General features: G+C 43.0%; 1 long non-coding RNA gene across 1 annotated transcript in view; it reads left to right on the forward strand.

The window, feature by feature from the left end:
• LOC122088262 overlaps positions 1–5,152 on the forward strand; it is an 8,529-nt gene extending 3,377 nt beyond the window's left edge. Inside the window, exon 2 of the long non-coding RNA XR_006143027.1 lies at positions 5,017–5,152. This is a non-coding gene — a long non-coding RNA (uncharacterized LOC122088262). The remainder of the gene's footprint in view (positions 1–5,016) is intronic.
• Positions 5,153–20,168: the final 15,016 nt, after the last annotated feature.

Below are 20,168 nucleotides of genomic sequence, written 5' to 3' on the forward strand. Positions count from 1 at the left end.
GGCGGGCTCCAGACTATTTAATAGTTAGCCAGGATTTTTTCTTCTAGTGTTTCCTTGGTAATGGCTGCGCTAGTTACTTCTATTTCAAAACCACTAAGTCGGACTTCACAGTCTTGTTCTTCTCCATTTTCAATGTTAGATAAAGTGTTAACCACTTCAGAATCTCCAACTACTGCAATCACCTTCCCCTCATGAATGAACTTCATCTTCTGATGGAGGCTGGAGGATACAGCCCTTGCATGATGTAACCATGGTCTTCCCAAGAGCATGTTGAAGGATGCTGGTATGTCAATGGCCTAGAAATCAATGTCAAACTTCATCGGGCCAATCATCACGATGATGGTGAGGATTCCAAGGATTTCCCTTCTAGCATTGTCATATGCCCGTATTGTCTGTTTTGAGGGCCTCATTTCTTTTATATAGCACCAATACTTTTGGCCGACCTCAAGGGTAGAACATTCAAAGTAGATCCATTATTAATGAGGACCTAGGGAACGACCTTGTCAAGGCATTCTAATGTGATAGGCAAAGCCCTGTTGTGCTGGGCTTCTTTGGGGAGTTCAGAGTCTGAGAACATTAGTGACTGCACCGCATATGTTGCTCCTACTATTTGTGAGAGATGTATTGGATCTATCTCGATCGACACTTGTACATTGGTGAGGGACTTCAAGACTGCTTCTTTGTGTGAAGGGGAGGCTATCAATAATCTCCAAATTGAGATATCGGCCTAGGCCTTCTTGAGCTGAGCTAAGACTGGGTTCTCTGGTTCTTTATTCAAGCCACTTATTCCAACCTCGTTGGTCCTTGATTGTTCTACCACTAGGGCCTTACCCTTGCCCCTTGCAGTCTCTTTTGCTTTTAGTTTCCATTGCACTGATAGGTTTTTTAGTAATAATCTCGGTGGGATAGCGATCCTCATCATCACTGTCTGTTATGGTAATTATCCCTACCATAGGATCATCCTCTTCTTCAGATTCTCCTTCCCTGCTTGGGGTGGGAAGTCGAGGTCCTCCACAAATATCAAGAGCCCTAGCTCATGATTTCTTTACCATATTGGAAAGGCATTTGACACTTGCATCCATCATTTCTGCAAGTGTGTCATCTCCCCCTACTTTTTCAAGGTTTCCCATTTGCTCGGTGTAGTAGTGTTCACTGATGGCCACTTCACCTAACATTTGGTCAATTTCATCAACTTTGAGTTTTATCTCAATCAAGCACCCATAGACGTTACACATGTGCTCTGCTATAGGGTTCACCTCACCTTCAATAATGATCTGATATCCTTCATAATCTTTTGAATTTGATGATGGCTCATCCCCTTTCATATGGATCGTGAGTGTTGATTGGATAGCATCTGTGGGGTCAATCATCGAGACATCATCTCCGATTGCATATACAGAATATCCTCTAAGATCTCTGGGTGAATAATACCTAGATTCATCATCTTCATTATTATTCTAAGGTCCCTGGTAATCACTGTCATCCCAGTTTTTGTACTCATCATCACTTTGAGAATCAGAGTCATCACCATCATCCCAGTCCTCACTCTCATCCTCATCATCATCATCATCATTGTCCTCTTCTTCACTAATTTCCCCCTCACTTGGTTCTTCATTAGATTCCTCATGACCCTTGAATTCTCCTGCATCCAAACATTCATAGTATTCAGAGTGTATGGATTAAAAGATCTCCATAGGGCCAGACTTGACCTCATTGGCTTGGAGCCTGATCAGACCAGACACATCATCTTTTGTGTCACTCCCTATGTGGATTAGGGAGGTGTGCTTTTTGATTTGTTCCCCTATTTCCAATCCGATTACTACTTTAAAAAGGTCATCTGTGACTTCTTCAATTGTCTCTGGATTATCCTCTTGAGGTATGGTTGTCTGAATCAGAGAAGTGGGATCAACATCTTGACTTCCTCCTAAAGCATTCACTGAACCTGTTGATGAGGTTATTAATTGGAGAATCTGGTAATGCAAGCATATCCTTCTAGTTGAATCTGTCAATCCAGCCTTCTTCTGGGTTATCCACTGAACCTTGAGAATGGGAATGGTATGAGGGTGATGAGGGATATGAGGCAGGGTGATATGAAGGTGATGTGATGTAAGAGATATGGAATTGTGATGAAGATTGGGGGTGGTAAGATAATGACGAGGTTCCTTCTCCTTGATGGTGTGGTGAAGGATGAAGTTATAGTGGAGGTTGATGGTATGGTAGAGGTTGGTATTTTGGTGGAGGTTGAAGGTATAGTATGATGGTTTCTCCTGTTGATGATGAAAGAGGAATGGCGGATGCCTGATCTTCTGATTCTTCTTCTGATGACTCTTCTCTTTTGGGAGTTCTCATGGCTTTGGCGGATGCCTCCTGATATGGTACTTCTTGGAGTTTCTAATAAGATGAGTTGGATCAAAGAACCAAGGACCAAAATCCTGCCGATCATTTACTATTGACAATATGTTGATGGTTCCATGATCTGGAAGTGGATTGGTATTGATATTCGGATATTGTTTGACCTTAACCTCAATAGTCCCATTGTCTACCAAATCCTGGATTGCATGTAGAAGACCTATGCATCTTGCTCTAGAGTTCCCCTTCCGAGTGTGGTAAGCACAATATTCATGCTCCCTGTACCAAGCTGGGGGGAGGATTGCTGATCACTCTTGGAGCTACTGTCCCTAGCAGTCCTTGTTTCTTTAACTTCTCATATACTGCTACCACGGGCATCCCCAAATCAGTGAACTGTCTCCTAGGGCAAGGAGCTTTCTGAACAGGAGCATCTGCTTGTATCACAAAAGGTTGTGAAGAGGTGACGGGTGATACCAACTGTTGGACCATGCCTACCACATTGGTTTCAGGACCCTTTCTTCGTCTAACTCTAGTATTCTTTCCCACATCTTGAGAGGACCCTTGATACTGGGCATGCCATAGGATTCTACACGCTTTCCAGTGGCTATCTAGGCATAAAAAATCTGCAGATGTTGGTAGTGGAGAACATGATAATAAGGCTTAAACAAATTTTCAATCAATATTTCTACTTGCTCTACTTCAGAAGGTCGGTCTGCCATCTTAGCGGCCTTGTCTCTAAACCTCATTAAAAAGGCGGTGAATCATTCTTTAGGCTGCTGTCTCAAAGTCTCAAGTTCCTAACGCTTCACATCCACTTCGGTGTTATATGAGAACTGCTTGGTGAAGGCTTTCACCACTATTGTTTAATTCTAGGTTTGGGTAGACTCCAACTGTGTGCGCCACCTCAGTGTTGGCCCTGATAGGGTTAACATGAAAGCTTGTCCCATCTGGTGTAGGTACCATGGACCTCCGCCCCTACGGGATCACCGATATGGCGCGTAGCGCGGGTGAACATGCTAGGGTTCGACCCTAATGAGATGAGATGGTATCCCCTGGTCATCAAATGCCAAGGGGGGATACACGTTATAGGTAAAAGGAGTCGCCACCTAGAAAGGGTCTAGGACCCATAAATGTCTCCCCCCAATCAAGGGAGAGAGACTAATGACTCTGATGGATAAGGTTGGTTTGCACCAAGATTCCGGACAAGTGTCAAGTGACAGATTGGAAAGGTGTTAGGCACCCAGTCTGCCCGGCCCTAAGGCCGGTCTCTTTTTGTTTGACTAAAGTTTGTTTGTACCCTACTAACTAGTCCTAAATCTAGGTCACTGAAAACCCTAAACTAGGTATCTAAGCATGACATGTGAAAACCCTAAACCAAGTGTCTAAATTATGCTAGCTAGGTTATGATACAAATAATGAAATGATTACGCTAATTAAAATTAAAAACCCTAAATGATTTAATTGATGTATTATGAATCTTAGATTAAACTAATTAAATGAGCCTAAACCTAGGATTAGTTTAGCAACTTATGAAACCCTAAATTAAACTAATTCGATTAATTGAACATAACCTAGATGGATGATCAATGAATTTATGAAAACCTAAATTGAATTAATTAAAATGATTAAACCCAATCCCTAGTAATTTGTGAAATAAATTATTGCAATCCTACTTAATCTAATTGGTAAAAAGATTTTTAAATTAAATGGGGCCTAACAAAATTAGAAAAGTTAAATGGGCTAATTACATTAAATGAATGCATTTTTACTAATCTACCTAATCTAGTATAGGAGGATTAAACTAAACCTAAGGTTTAATTAAATTAATTATGAAACTTAATTGGACTACTTATGTCTACTTTAAGCTAATCCTAAGATGAGTTAAACATTTTTCAAAACCCTAGTTAATCTAATGAGAAGAGAATCTTTTAACTAATTAATCTAGTTAATTATCCTACATTAAAGAACTAATTAGTTGATTGATTAAAATAAACAAACCACTAGAGGGAAAAAGATTGGTAATTACACAAGTTTAATAAATTGAATTGAATGAAGAAATCAAATGCAATGATTTAAAAAGCTAAATTAACAAACCACAATTAAATAAACAACAGTTGAAATGACTAATTACATTAACTAAGTTACTTTAATTAATCTAACTTAGTACTACACTAATGCAAGTGAATGTTGGAGTACAAAAGATAGATAGTAGGAAAACCCAAATCCCCAATACGCACCTAATGCTACGAGCCGGTTTGAGGGGCCAGCCACGCCCGTCCTAAACTAAACATGCCCTAAACTACGTCCCATATATTATTAAGAGAGAAAAGAAAACAGAAAAAGAAAATCATTTGATTTTAGGACCCAAAATTAGGGAAATTTGAGATCCCTGGAAAGCTTTTAGAAAACAAAAGAAAACAAGAAAAAAGGGACAACTTATCAAAATCATTTAATCCATAATGAACAATTAAGACTATAATGAAGAAAAAAAAAATGCAGAAGGATTGTTCTGCATTTTTCGGTTTAGAAAAGCAGAGGAGCGAGGAGACAAAAGAAAAAAAGGAGAAAGGGCTTCAGCCGAGATGAGGAAAATCGAGGGGGGGGGGAAGGATTTTCTCCTAATAAGCTGAGGAGCATGCTTTTAGGGATTGAGAAGAAGAGGTCCAGGTTCGGTTGCTGCCAGTTACAGCGGCAGGGAAGGAAAAGAGAAAGAAAAAGAGGAAGAAGAAGAAAAAGAAAAGAAGGGGAAGTTGAGTATTCGGTTGCTGCCGGTGGGGTGTTGTAGAAGCAGGGAAGGAAAAGAGAAAGAAAAGAAGAGAAGAAGAAGAAGAAAAAGAGAAGGAGGAGAAACAGGTTCGGTTGCTGCTGGTTAGGGGTTGTTGCAGCAGCAGGGAAGGAAAAGAGAAGAAGAGAAGAAGAAGAAGAAAAAGAGAAGGAGGAGAAGCAGGTTCGGTTGCTGCCGGTTAGGGGTTGCAGCAGCAGGGAAGGAAAAGAGAAGAAGAAGAAGAAGAAGGAGGAGGAGTTAGTGCGGCTGCACTTCTGCTATAGGGAAAAGAAGAAATAAAGGAAGAAAAGATGGGGAAGAAATTAGGGCTTAAGATCCTAATCTAAGGGTCTAGATCAAAAGAACAAAAAGTAACTTAAATAAACTAAACCAGATCAAAGGTAAACATAAAAAACAATTAAACTTAATTAATCTAAAAAATCAATTACCCAAATACCTTTAATTGGACCGAAATAAATCCATTCATATCTAACGAACCATATTGAACCCAAATGAGACTAATTAAATATAATTAATCTAAACAAATAAATTAGGAATTAATTTATTACATTAGATAAGCTAGTTCTAAATTGCAATTAGGAGAAGAAAAATACCTTAAGCCGGCTTTAATCAAGGAACAAGGGGAGATAACCCTTGTGCTTTGAGCCCCCAAATCGAATCGAACCGGATAAGATCTCCCGGCTCAATGAAGGATTAATGTATTAAACTTTTAAACTTGAAGAATGTTTGATTTTAGAGGGAATAAGTTAGCCAAAAACCTTAATGGGGCCATCCTCTCTCCCAAATTCTCAATTTTTCTCCCCCATTTTTGGAAGAGGGGAAGGGCTATTTTTATAGCCTTGAGACTTGGGACAATTTTCTCAAATTTCTGATGTGGGACTAAAACTAGAGAGGATTGTCCAAAAAGCCTTGCTTTTGGACAAAGGGGTTTGGACCTGATGGAGGCCGAGGTGCAGCATGGCCTTATGGAGGCCGAGGTGGAGTGCGGCCTGATGGAGGCCGAGGTACAGCACGGCCTGTTGGAGGCCAAGGTGGAGCACGGCCTATTGGAGGCCGAGGTGGAGCATGGCCTGATGGAAGTCGAGGTGGAGCACGGCCTGATGGAGGCCGAGGTGGAGCACGGCCTGTTGGAGGCCGAGGTGCAGCATGGCCTGATGTAGGTCGAGGTGGAGCATGGCCCGTTGGAGGCCGAGGTGGAGCACGGCCCGTTAGAGGCCGAGGTGCAGCACGGCCCGTTGGAGGCCGAGGTGTAGCACGGCCTGATGGAGGCCGAGGTGGAGCACGGCATGATGTAGGCTGAGGTGCAGCACGGCCTGATGGAGGCCGAGGTGGAGCACAACATCAAATAGAGGCCGAGGTGCAGCACGGCCTGATTGAGGCCGAGGTGCAGCACGGCCTGATTGAGGCCGAGGTGGAGCACGGCCTGATTGAGGCTGAGGTGGAGCACAACATCAAATGGAGGCCGAGGTGCAGCACGGCCTGATTGAGGCCGAGGTGGAGCACAGCCTGATGGAGGCCGAGGTGGAGCATGCCCTGATGGAGGCCGAGGTGCAGCACGGCCTGATGGAGGCCGAGGTGCAGCACGGCCTGATGGAGGCTGAGGTGGAGCATAGCCTGATGGAGGCCGAGGTGGAGCACAACATCAAATTCTAATTTTTTTGAACAAAATTTCTCTTGAAATTTATAGGAAAATATGGTCATTTTCTACTCTAAGTTTGAAAATTCTCCAAGTCTAAAATATCCAACATGTAATCCTTCATATTGTCATCATTACCGGGGGTGACAAAATTCGGTGTCTACAGATTGCCCCTCTTTGACCGAGACCTGTGTAATGGTCAAAAGGCAAAGAAAAGAACACATCATTTTGTCACCAAGAGCAATGTACTGCCGACATCCGCTCAAGGATGGCAGAGGTGCAAATGCAAATGCAAAACGAGCGATAAGACCAAAGGTAGGAAATGTCGATCAATAACACATGCGAAATCAGGTAGCGTGTGGATGTTACTATGATTGAAAACCTGCCGCGGTTGGTCAATATAGAGGTAACGCCCACACTGCGTGACGTCGAAAGTTTGAGTTTCCAACTGCGTGGCTGTTAACTTTGGGATTCTCTGTAGGGGTGATTGTCCTCACACAGCGGTGCTCAGCTGGGATCAACAACGGTGCTCGATTGTGATCCTAAGGATTCTCAAAAGTTGGTGCGGATAGTCCCTATTGACAGTCGTTCGAGACTATAAACCTTGGGATTCTCTGCAGGGGACGATCGTCCTCGCACAGCGGTGCTCAGCTAGAATCAACAACGGTGCTCGGTTGTGATCCTAAGGATTCTCAAAAAGTTGGTGTGGATAGTCCGTATTGGCAGTCGTGCAAGACTATGAACCTTGGGATTCTCTGCAGGGGATGATCGTCCTCGCACAGCGGTGCTCAGCTGGGATCAACAACGGTGCTCGGTTGTGATCCTAAGGATTCTCAAAAAGTTGGTGCGGATAGTCCGTATTGGCAGTCGTTCAAGACTATGAACCTTGGGATTCTCTGCAGGGGATGATCGTCCTCGCACAGCGGTGCTCAGCTGGGATCAACAATGGTGCTCGGTTGTGATCCTAAGGATTCTCAAAAAGTTGGTGCGGATAGTTCGTATTGGCAGTCGTGCAAGACTATGAACCTTGGGATTCTTTGCAGGGGATGATCATCCTCGCACAACGGTGCTCAGCTGGGATCAACAACGGTGCTCAGTTGTGATCCTAAGGATTCTCACGAAATTGGCGCCAACGATGTGTTCGGTTGTGCACCTATATTGGAATTAGCAAAGGAAAACTTGGGAGATTCTGGATCTCAAATACCTGAATAAGGACATGAAGCTTAGCAAAGTTAGCAACAAACATTTGCATTGAAATTAAGAGATCGCAATGGTGTTCGAGATGCCATCACATGCCGAATCCACGAGAGGTCTAGATCCGAAAGCCAAGGGGCTTAGAAAGAGCACCATCATACGAAGGTTAGTGGTTAGTAAAAACACACAAAGCCCATATGTTCATGAAGGAGAATGTTGCTAGTAGATTGATCATCATAAATGACAAAGTCTTTTCATTGAAAGGGAAAAAAAATGGCGCCACGGCTACTACAAGTTTTGAAAAGCAGAAAGGTGGGGAACGACTCCTCAGTAAACGCTACCCAGACCAAAAGATCTTCAATTTAACAACCTTAACCTAGGCGAGCCAAATGGTTCCACGAGGCTACAATGGAATTCACCAAACCTTCTGTTAAAGCCTCCGTGATAGGCGTGGTACCCACATCCCCTAGAGCACCCTGAGGTAAACCGAATTGACGCATGAAGCAAACCGGTATGTAGAAGGAGGTATGGGATATGCCTAACAACTTGACATAGTCACAGCCAGAAGTGTGTAAAACAGGTTCCGAACTGACCACTAGTGGACTTCCCACCTGATGCTTCGCTCCGTAAGGGCTCCCAGTCGCTCAGGCCAATTTGTTGCATCATGGTAGTTAAAGGTCTGAATTCACTTGAAATATTGGAACGGTTCCAAATGAGCTGTAACCAAGGGTTGGACCAATTGAAGGCGCTCGACTAACCATACCTGGAGGAGGGCGAAGCACCCATTAAAGTCACTGGTGCAAAAATTTCGCCGACCTGTCATAATATCAAGTCCTCTCAAAGTCTCCGCCAAAACAGTAGGGATAATGTCGCAACCTTGTCTCAACTGTCGGATGACGTTGATGATAATGGGTAAGCCTCCACACTTGGGGGAATGCAACAGATAACGAGCGATCATGCAGAAAAGGAAAGTACTCCTTCGATGCACCCTAAAGCTTTTAGTATTTGATCGAAGTGGGGCAAACTCCTGGATAACAGCATACAGGTTGATTCGATCACTTGCCATTAATCGCCTTGCTTCTTTAGCACTCCAACCAAAAAATTCTCAAATTTCAATCGACCTAACGGGTTGCAGTGTTGGGCAAAAAACATCTCCCCGATGATTGTAAACAAGACAAGCTCAGAATTCTTCCCAAGTAGGGCAAATTTCCACAGTTCCAAATTGAAAAACGTGAAGTTCTCAGATCCAAAAACGAGATGCCTCATGTATCAAAGCACGACATGGACTGATGCGCTGGAGCTGAAAGAGTGCATGAAGGTGCACTTCTTCAAGGACTTCAGGGTCATCGTCCCTCATTGCTACCATCCATCTGCGGAAAGCAACATCCATGATGATAATAATGGGAGCAGCAAAACACAACTCGGATTTCCTGGGTACATCATAAAATGTCAGTTTAAGGAAAGGATCAATTTACAGGAAAATATCATATGACGCATCCACCAAAGTAAACTGATTTTTTTTTTTCATTTGCAAAAGCTAAGAACCCTTTGAGCCAATTTAGAAAATGTAAGATTGGTCTCTCAGATGACCGCGATCATGTCTGGGCCCAAACCCTAAACTAAAACAAATGTTAAGACACACATACCGAAGGAAACTTTGGATAGCAACCTCATGAGAGGATCACACTGACTAAAAAAAGTTAAGCTGAAAGAGGGGCTATTGAAAACTCTTGGGAACCGTCGAATAGGAGAACGGTAGATGGAGTCTTCGAGCCAGATCAAGACAATTATTTGCAAGGATGACGAGTTCACAAGAGAAATCACGTCAATCAAAATAGTCATTTTGAAAAAAGGACTAAAGATAAAAAATCTTTGGAATCCGCCGAATTTGAGAGACGGTGGGAAGAGTTCTTAGTCGGACTCGATCACCTCCTAATGATAAGAGTAGCGAGAAACCATTTGTCTAAAAGGGGAAAGGGATAGCTAAAAATGGAAAATTAGGTCTAACCCACTATGAGGTGTGGGGGAAAATGACCGAGCTTGATTTTGACTTTCAAGCTGCCTACGTATCCTAAAAATTCAGGAATCAGGTCGAGTGTAGTTCATGCCTCAAAGGCAGTTTTCCTTCATTGCATTCCTTTTTTTTTTTTTTTTTTTTTTTTTTTTTTTTTTTTTTTTTTTTTTTTTTAATGCGGAGGCTAAACATAATACTTTTTCAGCTGATCTAAGTTGGTTAGGTACTGCAGTTCTTGACCATCAAGATCTACAAGGCGTATTGCCTTCCCCGGGAGGATTTCCTTCACTGCAAAAGGGCCACTCCAGTTTGGCCTAAACTTGCCCCTTGGATCATGAATGGGTGCTCTCTGCTCCTTTAAAACCAAATCTCCAACTTCCAAGGAACGTGGGTGGACTTTTTTGTTGAAAGCCCTTGCAACTCGCAGTTGATACTTCTTCATGTTGTCCATTGCCTTCATCCTTTTTTCATCAATGAGGTTCAACTCCTCGTACATTGACCTGAGCCAATCCGCTTCTGGAATCTGACTCTCCATGAGAATTCTAAGAGAGGGGACCTCTAGCTCAACCGGGAGGACTGCTTCCATCCCGTATACTAAAGAGTACGGAGTTGCCCCAGTTGGAGTTCTAATAGAAGTCCGATAAGCCCATAAGGCATAAGGTAATTTGTCAGCCCAATCATTGTTCCTATCAGCCATCTTCTGGAGTATGACCTTCATGTTTTTGTTTGCCGCTTCAACCGCTCCATTGGTTTGAGGGCGATAAGGAGAAGACCTGTGCCTTGCAATCCTGAATTGGTCACACAACTCCTGTGCCTTGCCCCTAAAATGTTGACCTTGGTCAGAAATCACCTCATGGGGCATCCCATGTCGGCAAATGATATGTTCTTGCAAAAATTTGGCTACCTTTGCCGCTGTGAGTTTTGCGTATGACTGAGCCTCTACCCATTTGGTGAAGTAATCAATAGCTACCAACACAAACTCATGCCCGTTCGAAGCTTTGGGGTTAATTTTTCCGATCACATCGATACCCCAAGTGGAAAAAGGCCACGGAGAACTCATCGTGTGCAATTCTGTTGGGGGCACATGGATGAGGTTGGCAAAAATCTGACATTTATGGCACTTCTTCACAAATTCTGTGCAATCGGCTTCTAGTGTATTCCAAAAATACCCTAAGCGGAGAATTTTCTTAGCCAACATACGAGCATTCATGTGAGGGCCACAGATTCCCTGATGTACTTCCTCCAAGATTGTCTGTGCTTGATCTTCATCCACGCACACCAGTTGTACACCATCAAAAGATCGCTTGTATAAAATATCTTCGTGTAATATGAATTGGGTGGCATAACGCCTCAGGAACCTTTTATCTCCTTGGGTAGCATCTGCAGGGTACTTCCCCTCTCTGATAAAATCCACAATATGGGCAAACCAAGGCCTACCATCTACTGTCAGGGCATTGACGAAGCCTTGATGCGAAGGATGATCTCTCCGATCTATAATGAATGGTTGTATTTGCTCACCCGAACCAAAATCAACCATCGATGCGAGAGTAGCCAAAGCATCGGCAAACCTGTTATTGTCCCTCTGGAAATAGTCAAAACTAATTTCTGTGAACTGCTTCATTAGAGACTCTACACACCCTTGGTATGGTTTTAACTTTTCCTCCTTTGTTTTCCACTTGCCTTGGACTTGGCATATGACAATCGACGAATCTCCGTATACTTCTAATCTTTTGACCCCAATAGAGATGGCTGCTTTCAATCCCATGAGGCAAGCTTCATACTCGGCCATGTTGTTGGTGCACTCGAAGTCCAACCTATATGCCATGGGCATGTTCAACCCTTCAGGAGTTATAAGTAGAACTCCGGCTCCGCAACCTTTGTGATTGGCGGCTCCATCAAAGAACATTTGCCAACTGCCAACCTCATTTTCAACCTCAACAGAAACTACATCTTCATCTGGAAATATGTCATTCAAAGGCCTCGTATCAACAACTGGATGTGCGGATAGATGTTCAGCGATGACACTACCCTTGATGGACTTCTGGGTGACATACACAATGTCGAACTCCGCTAAGAGCAATAACCAACGTGCTAATCTGCCCGTCAACGCGGGTTTCTCAAAAAGATACTTGATGGGATCCATTCTGGATACCAAAAAGACTGAATAGGTCAACATGTAATGTCTCAACCTCCTTGTTGCCCAAACCAAAGCTGCACAAGTCTTCTCCAGGGTTGTGTACCTTGTCTCACAGTCTGTGAACTTCTTACTAAGGTAATAAATTGCTTGCTCTGTATGCCCATCTGGACCATGCTGAGCCACCATCGATCCCATGGAGGTTTCTAATACAGAGAGATACAACAACAATGGCCTTCCGGGAGTAGGGGGAATGAGGATTGGTGGGTTTACCAGGTAGCTCTTGATGCGATCAAAAGCCAATTGGCATTGAGGATTCCACCCCTTAGGTTGATCCTTTTTCAGTAATTTGAAGATCGGTTCACATATGGCTGTTAGTTGAGAAATGAACCGACTAATGTATTGGATCCTTCCTAAAAACCCTCGAATTTCCTTCTCCGTTTGAGGAGGTGACATTTCTGTTATTGCTTTGATTTTGGATGGGTCAATCTCAATGCCTCTCTCACTTACCATGAACCCCAAAAGCATACCACCTGTCACCCCAAATACACATTTTTGTGGGTTCAGTCTCAGTTTGAATTCCTTGATCCTCTCAAAGAAAACCCTCAAAGCCTTAAAGTGCCCTTCTCGATTAATCGACTTGACAATCATGTCATCTACATACACCTCCACTTCTTTGTGTATCAAATCATGCAAGATAGTGGTGGCGGCCCTTTGGTAGGTAGCACCTGCATTCTTCAAACCAAAAGGCATCACCCTGTATCTATAAGTGCCCCAATCCGTAGTGAAAGACGTCTTGTCTTTATCTTTGGGATTCATTTGGATCTGATTGTAACCAGAAAACCCATCCATGAATGATAGAAGCGCATGCCCCGCAGTATTATCCACTAAAAGATCGATGTGTGGTAAGGGAAAATTATCTTTGGGGCTCGCCCTATTAATGTCCCTATAATCCACACATACCCTGATCCGACCATCCTTCTTTGGTACAACTACGACATTTGCCAACCATTCAGTATACCTCGTCACCTCAATGAACCCTACACTAAGTTGCTTGGCAATCTCCTCTTTTACCATCAGAGCCCAATCCGGACGCATGCGCCGAATCTTTTGTTGGAATGGCTTTGCATCAGAGAAAAGAGGGAGATCATGTTGAACTATGCTGGCATCAATACCGGGCATATCGGCGTATGACCAAGCAAACACCTCCTCAAATTCTTTTAAGAGCTCGATTAATTGGGTTGTCTCTTGCTCATCAAGGGACATGCCAAGTCTAACCTCCCGGGGATCATGTTCTAACCCCAAATTTATCAATCTGAAATCCTCACAGACAGGTTTGGCCTTCTTTTCCTTTAAAGCTTTTAATGATTTAAGAAATTCAGGCGATGGGTCATCGCAACATTCATCATCAGGAGATGGAGGGGATAGGGAAGAGGAAGAAGCAATATACTCGGAAGAATTCATTTCATTAATAACTGGGACAATTACATCAGACTTAGCTCCGACTGGAACCGACACTGCATAAGTGGAAATACCTTCTCCGACATGGAGAGAAACAGAAGGAGAAACAACTAGTGGACTGCCTACAAACTTAAAGGACTTAGGCCCAGACATGGCCGACTCTTCAGATACAAATTTCAGCTCCTCAGGGTAAACAAACTCATCCAAACAGCTCCAGTTAGGAATGACGCCCTCAGCACGATGAATCAACAAGTGGGGTGAAGGTGCCTCAGATTCATTGGTCCCACCAATCATCATGATCTCCTCATCGAAGAGACCGCTAACATCTAGGTCTTCCTCTGTGTGTCCCTGTTGGACCTGTTCAAACTGCTTCAGTGAATAATGTTCTAACTCTGCCCAATCAATCGCGCAATCAAAGAAGATCTCAAAGCCTGGTAGCCTCTCCCCTGAAAACACATCTAACCATGGTTCTGGGAATCCGCAATAGAAGAAATCCTGCCCTTCCTTGACGAAATAACCATTCAGAGTTTTGAAATAGGGAGTCATATTGACGGTCTCAGATCCATCTTCCATGTTGTTCCACTTTGAAACCTTCACTAGCCCATACTTGACAGTCTTGTTCTGCTGATAACCTGCCTCTGTTGCCTTTCCTTCAGAACTTTCCCCGTTGCTAAGCATATGGATCAAATTCTTCCCCTCATTCTTGTATTTCAACCCTTCATATCTCTTGAAATTTCTGTCATATTTTTGCTTCTTGGCTGCTATCTTTTGTTGGTCCTCCTCTGTCATAACATAACCAAGGCCAAAGCGTTGTGTGTTCACATTCAGAGATAAAATATCTGGGTCACCCTGTTGTCGCACCCCTAGGCCCATGCCTGGAAAATACTTCATTTTAAGAAGCATGTTGGTTACTCTGGGGTTGGTGATGTTAAACTCTGTCAAAGCAAATCTCTCTCCCGGTGAACTAGGCCCCAAAGTTGCATTGATACTGCCCAACTCAAAACCTCCCAAACGAACTTCAGATGTCTCACCATTGTTACTTTCCCCCACATCAACGGATGCCATCATGCTGACCAAGTCAGGATCTGCCAAGACAGTGATCACCTGCCCTTTGAACAAAAATTTTATCTTTTGGTGAAGGGAAGAGGAAACTGCCCCAGCCTTGTGTAACCATGGACGGCCTAAAATCATATTGAAAGACGCGGGAATATCGATAACTTGGAAGTCTACCTCGAATTCTGCCGGTCCAACTACTATCACCACAGTGAAAATTCCCAACACGCTCCTCCTGGTGTTGTCATAAGCTCGAACACATTGACTAGATGGCTTCATCTCGGCTTCATCAAATCCCAAATGTTTAAAGGTCCTGAGAGGGAAAACATTCAACGCCGACCCATTGTCTACCAATACTTGGGGAATTCGACATCCTCTGCAATCAATGGTTATGTGTAAAGCCCTTGTGTGGTTCGAACCTTCAAGAGGGAGATCGGCATCTGCAAACATCAATGAGTTCACTGCGTACGCGGCTCCTACTAGGCTCGCTAGTTGTGCCGAATCGGTCCCAATTGGAACTTGGATGCTTGCCAGAGATTTCAACACTGCTTCCCTGTGGGTAGGAGAGGCCATGAGCAAGCCCCAAATAGATATATTTGCTTGGGTCTTCTGCAACTGCCTCAATACTTGATTCTCCGGTTCAATCAACTTATTGTTCAGTCCCTGATCTTTTGGCCTTGCTGGTGGTTCTGTGAGTCCTGCTGCCTTGTAGTTCTTCCCACTCCGAGTTTCTGCTATTATCTCACCCGAAATGTAGAACTCTACCTCGTCGTCAGACTCCGCAAACCTTTGCTTTGCCTGCAACCCTTCCCCAGGGATAATGATATCATAATCCTCATTAGCTTCATGTTTGACTGCATTTAGTTCCAAGCCAAGGTTTGGTGTGTAAGTCTCAAAATCAGATTCATCATACAAGCCATTGATCTCATCTTCCTTCAACTCTGACTCTACAGGCTCCTTCAAACTAGAAGTGACAACATCAGCCAGAAGGGGGAAAGTAAACCCGCTAAGATCTCCAACGCTGGTCGCCTCTGTTTGGCTACTCTTCACTGATAGAAAACTGATAAGGGAAGTCGGGTCAAAATTTCCTAAATCTTCCTGCAAGGCGTTAACTCTTCGATGCTGAGGAAGGGGATTTGTGGCAACATTAGGTCGTTTGACCCGGATTTCAAACTTCTTTGCATCAAGCAGATCTTGGATTGCCTCCTGCAACTTGTAACATCTATCTGTTGCGTGACCTTGCTGAGAATGGTAGTCACAAAACAGGTTTGGATTGAACCAATCAGGTTTCCGCTCAGGTAAGGGCCTAGGCTCTGGCTTGACTATAAGACCGGCCTGAAGCAAACGATTCAAAACTGAACTCAAAGAAGTCCCCAAGTCAGTGAACTGCCTTCGAGGTCGACGGGGAGCGGGGGTTGCATCTTGCTCAATCACAAATGGCGTTGACGGAGTAGGCAAGGCCGGCGTTGTGGGAAGAATCGCCATCGTGGCATTAGACCCCGAATTCCTCTGTTGGGTAGGAGGTTTTCTGCTGCTACTAGCCTCCTTAGCAAGTTTGCTATACTTGGGGAGCTCTTCTTGGGCGAGGGCATCTTCGACCTGCTGGGCTGCCATTCTGAGTCCCTCAAATGTCAATATTGCCTGGCCAAACAACACATCCTTGTAGGGACCACACACCGACCTCATGATCATGGCAATCTGATCTCGCTCACTTGGTCGATCCCTCATCATGGATGCTTTGTCACGGAAACGCCTCAAATACTCGGTGAACCCTTCATTCGGCATTTGCCTTGTCGTTTCTAATTCTCTTCTTGTTAATTCCACTTCAGTATTATATCCATACTGTTTGGTGAAAGCTCTCATAATGTCCTCCCAAGTGCGAGAGGATGCCTTGTCTAAAGACATAAGCCAATGGTGAGCCACACCGGTTAGAGAGAATTGAAAAGCTTGCCCCAACATTTCATCTGTGAACCTCTTTATCCTCAACTGTCCAATGAAAGACTTCAAGTGGGTACGGGGATCCCCAGTTCCATCGAACTTGTCACATGTCCACTTGAACCTTTCTGGCAAGATTGCCTGGGGAAAAAAGCATAGCCCCTCAGTATCAAAAATTTGGTCTTCTGCCCCTTTCATATTCCTTATAATGTGCTCCAAACGGTTGACCTGATCCTTCAATTCCTTTTTCTCTTGATCCTCAACTGCCCTGGCGGTAGGAGCATTGACAAAGAAGTCATACTCATCCTCGGCCGGGTAGGGAGGTTGGGGAACAAACCTAGGAGTTTGAGGGCGACTCCGTTGATCCGGAACCTCTTCCCTTGGTGCGACCATATGTGTGCGTACCACCTCCGTGAGGTTGGCCATCATTTCCTCTAGCCTGGCCATTCGACCATCCATGTTATCCAAAGGTGGTTGTGGAGGAACGCCTGCCATCGAGAACCACGGAATGATGGTCCCGAGAGGTTGCTAGGACAATCCCAACTAAGTGGGATGAACGAGAAAGGCTGATTGGGGTAAGATGTTGGCGGCACTGACTGGTACCGGAAAAAGACAAATATAGACGGTGAGATAGCAATACACAACACTCTCCTACTTGAACACAAGACTAGCCAAACATACGCAAGCAAGGACGACCGGACCAAACAAGAGTTAGCTCAAATGAGAGTGGCATCAACTTAGCGGCATACTTAAAGAAGTGTGCCTAAGTTAAAGAGACTCTCAAGTGATGGATCAAGCAAAGGTGGTTCCTGTAAGAACACTTATGTAGGCGACTCTACACTGAATCAATCACCAAAAACCGTGGTGGACGAATATGGGTCCACCGTTAACATCGAGATAGCATGTGTGAAACCTTTACCAGGTTGAGACTTATACCACATCGGACTGGTGGTGTTAGCATATAGCCACGGTACCAATCATACGGTGCAGTTGTAAGAATCAACAACTGGTGTAGTTACAAACACTAGCACCTTTAATGTTAATGATAAATCCAATCCTTCCGTTGGTGGATGGTAGATTGAGACGGGTAAAAAATGACTACAAGGGGTTCCCACATGAACCGCAAACAATATTACATTAGTTGTGTTGATCCTAGTCATTGGTTCTATGTCCAAGTACATGATGCATGTTGGCTAGGTTTAGGACCGGAAAGGCTACCTTGACAGGACCGATATACCTATCACCCGCATACACGGAATGAATCAGAGGCACGTGGTCCCTTTGATATACCAATAGGGGAATAGCTCGAGCATATCGGACTCAGAGTGTTAACCGATTGCATCTCTTTGGGCACACCTAAATGTGTGTGATCTCCCTCAAGCACGCAAGGTAACACCCTCGCCGATAAGTTCCGTATTCCAAACCTAAATGGTACGGTATCAAGGGGTGTGATGTAACTGGGGGCGGCCCAAACATATGTAAGGGACCCTGACAGCTACACCACGGGGGTGAATAAGGGTAAGGCATGCTGTGCTCAATGCAAGGAGTGTATGCAAGTGATGAAAAGTGAAAAATAACATGTCAATATACAACAATAAGGTACAAATAAAGCTATACAAACAATGGTCAATCAAGAGTCTGACATCCCCAGTGGAGTCGCCACTGTAGGTACCACGGACCTCCGCCGCCCCGCGGGATCGCGATACGGTGCGTAGCGCGTGTGAACACGCTAGGGTTCGACCCTAATGAGATGAGATGGTATCCCCTGGGTATCAAATGCCAAGGGGGGTACACGTTATGGGTAAAAAGGAGTCGCCACCTAGAAAGGGTCTAGGACCCATAAATTTCTCCCCCAATCAAGGGAGAGAGACTAATGACTCTGATGGATAAGGTTGGTTTGCACTAAGATTCTAGACAAGTGTCAAGTGACAGACTGGGAAGGTGTTAGGCACCCGGTCTGCCCGACCCTAAGGCCGGTCTCTTTTTGTTTGACCAAAGTTTGTTTGTACCCTACTAACTAGTCCTAAATCTAGGTCACTGAAAACCCTAAACTAGGTATCTAAGCATGACATGTGAAAACCCTAAACCAAGTGTCTAAATTATGCTAGCTAGGTTATGATGCAAATAATGAAATGATTACGCTAATTAAAATTAAAAAAAACAAAACCTAAATGATTTAATTGATGTATTATGAGTCTTAGATTAAGCTAATGAAATAAGCCTAAACCTAGGATTAGTTGAGCTATTTATGAAACCCTAAATTAAACTAACTCGATTAATTGAGCCTAACCTAGATGGATGATTAATGAATTTATGAAATCCTAAATTGAATTAATTAAATGATTAATCCTAATCCCTAGTAATTTGTGAAATGAATTATTGCAATCCTACTTAATCTAATTAAAAATATTTACAAATTAAATGAGACCTAGTTAATTTATAAAAAAAATGAAGTGGATTAATTACATTAAATGGAAGCATTTTACTAGTCTACCTAATCTAGTTTAGGAAGATTAAACTAAACCTATGGTTTAATTAAATAAATTATGAAACCTAATTGGACTAATTATGTCTACTTTAAGCTAATCCTAAGATAAGTTAAACATTTTTTTCAAAACCCTAATAAATCTAATGAGAAGAGAATCTTTTAACTAATTAATCTAGTTAATTATCCTACATTAAATAACTAATTAGTTGATTGATTAAAATAAACAAACCACTAGAAGGAACATGACTGGTAATTACACAAGTTTAATAAATTGAATTAAATGAAGAAATCAAATGCAATGATTTAAAAAGCTAAATTAACAAACCACAACTAAATAAACAACAGTTAAAATGACTAATTACATTAACTACACATTAACTACGTTACTTTAATCAATCTAGATTAATACTACACTAATGCAAGTGAATGTTGGGGTACAAAAAATAGGAGATAGTAGAGAAACCCAAATCCCCAAATACGTCCTAATGCTACGAGCCGGTTTGAGGGGCCAGCCACGCCCGTCCTAAACTAAACACGCCCTAAACTACGTCCCATACATTATTTAGAGGGAAATAAAATGAAATCATTTGATTTTAAATTTTAAAATTAGGGGAATCTCAAACCTAAATTCTAGGACTAGACACATTACAGAACTGAAATCAAACTAAAATGGATAAAAGAAAAATAAAATATATAAAAAAAAAAGGGAAAGATTCCACATAGAAATGAAATAATAGGTTGGGGCATATTACAATTTGAATTACAAAAATAAATAAATAAATAAAAATGAAATGAATAAATAAAAGAAAATGAACACAAAAAAAAAAATATAAAAGGGAAGGAGATGGGATTTCGGCCACAGGGAAAAGAAGAAAAAGAAGAGAGAAAAGAGAAGAAGTGAAGGAAGGTGGAAACCCAATCCTCATTTCCTTCTGCAGTTCAATTCACCATCGATAACCCACCCTTGTGTCTGTAATAATCCCAATCCCCATTTGAAATATCAAGATTAGCATTCGATTGGATAATCTATAACAAGCAAAACCCTAAGAGGATAAAGGGGAAGACTCCGGCTTCTTGCTCTTTCGATTTCTCTCTGCTTTCTGAAACCCCTCTCAAACC

This window comes from Macadamia integrifolia, chromosome 9 (genome assembly GCF_013358625.1).
Source record: "Macadamia integrifolia cultivar HAES 741 chromosome 9, SCU_Mint_v3, whole genome shotgun sequence".
In the NCBI taxonomy this organism is placed as follows: Eukaryota; Viridiplantae; Streptophyta; class Magnoliopsida; order Proteales; family Proteaceae; genus Macadamia; species Macadamia integrifolia.